Genomic DNA, 1,823 nt, shown 5'->3' with positions numbered 1-1,823 from the left:
AGGGCATGCATTTGCTCTGATAATGAGGCGCAGCACTTGCATCTATGATAATTGACAACCATAGTAAAGACCTGTCTGACGTATATACATGTACATGTAACACCATGTCTGGTAGGTACTGTACACAAGTACATGTAGTCATATTAAATTATTGCAAAATAAGTGTTTACCTCAATGATTGTCTCTTCTTTTTGTGCTAAGCTCTTCTCAACGTCTTCCTTGAGTCTTCTAAGTATCATTGGCTTGAGAACCTAGAACAGAAAATGTACATAAAATAATGATCCAATATCTAACAACTCATTAATAGTTTAGCATGTAATGCACATACACACACAAGTATACTGTACACATCTATAGAGAAAGTTTTTTCAAAAAGAGAGATTATAAGGAAATTAAGTTAAAGAATAAGATTTTTTAAGAATAGAAATTTGCATTAAAGTTATGTGTACTAATTTGATGTATTGTACATGTACATGTACATGTACATGTATTTCAAACTTTATAAATTTTATCAAGTACATGTATATGTACATGTATTAAGGATTACATGTACATGTACATGTATGTGTCAGTAATTTTAAAATCACCTACTAGACTCAGTAAAATTAGGACATGCAATTAAAAGTGTTTGTGTGTGTGTGTGTGTGTGTTCCTCACAGTTTGTAATTCTTCAACTTGTTCTTCAGTTTTAAGATACCCAAACTGCTGGAGGAATAACTGTAATGAGGGGAACTGTGACGGCTCCAAGAAATTTAACAAACTAAACAATTCATCCACACTGTTCTGAAGAGGAGTACCAGTCAGTAGCACCCTGTGCTCCTAGAACAGCACAAAGGCACATTAGGAATGTGCAGAGTATTAATGCAACTATACATGTATGTATGTGCATGTGTAATTTTGAGTAACTTTTAAAATCCATAAAAAATCTAAATTTAATTGAAATCTGCTCAAACTGACTATACAACATAAGTGCATGTACCAGCATATGTATATGCATCAGAAAAAATTATTAAAATGGAGAATTCTCTTCTTTTTATTTTTGGAAAAATTTGGTCAAATTTACTGTTCTAAAGTCGTGGCAGCCATTTTGTTTGGGGGTGAATCCTACTTAGTAACGCTACCGCGTTACTAATAGTAGAGGGACTTTGACCCAATTTTAGAGCACATTTAATAATTCATAAAAAATCCAATTTTGATCGGAATCCACTCAAACTTTCTATGCAACATAAGAACATGTAAATGCATTAGAAAAAATTATAAAAATGAAGAATTCTTTCTTTTTTATTTTTGGCAAAATTTGGCCAAAATCACTGTACTATAGTACAGGGGCTTTGACCCAATTTCGGAGCAACTTTCAAAATTTGTAAAAAATTCAATTTTGATTGAAATCCACTCAAACTTTCTACGCAACATAAAAATATGTATATGCATTAGAAAAAATTATAAAAATGAAGAATTCTCTCCTTTTCATTTTTGGCAAAATTTGGCCAAAATCACTGTAATATAGTACAGTAAGGGGGCAAAAATTCTATCCAAAGACTAGAAAAAACCTTTAATTTTAAAAAGACCTTATATAAACATCAAGCATGGACGACAATACAAAACAGATGGCACGTTGAATAAGTTTTGGACTAACCCCACTAAGACTATGGAGGACAGTAGACAGATCAGATAGATCTATGCTCAGTCAGGATACTAAGTCTCTTGGTCAGACCATATGGTTAGACCATAGATATATCTATGGTCAGACATTAGTCTCGCGTAGCAGACGACATTAGTCACATTATGGATCTATTAACAGTTACTAAAGTTTATAAAAACTA

This window comes from Amphimedon queenslandica, unplaced genomic scaffold, assembly GCF_000090795.2.
Source record: "Amphimedon queenslandica unplaced genomic scaffold, v1.1 AMPQUscaffold_12969, whole genome shotgun sequence".
Taxonomy (NCBI): domain Eukaryota; kingdom Metazoa; phylum Porifera; class Demospongiae; order Haplosclerida; family Niphatidae; genus Amphimedon; species Amphimedon queenslandica.
Note: the sequence above shows the minus strand (reverse complement) of the source record.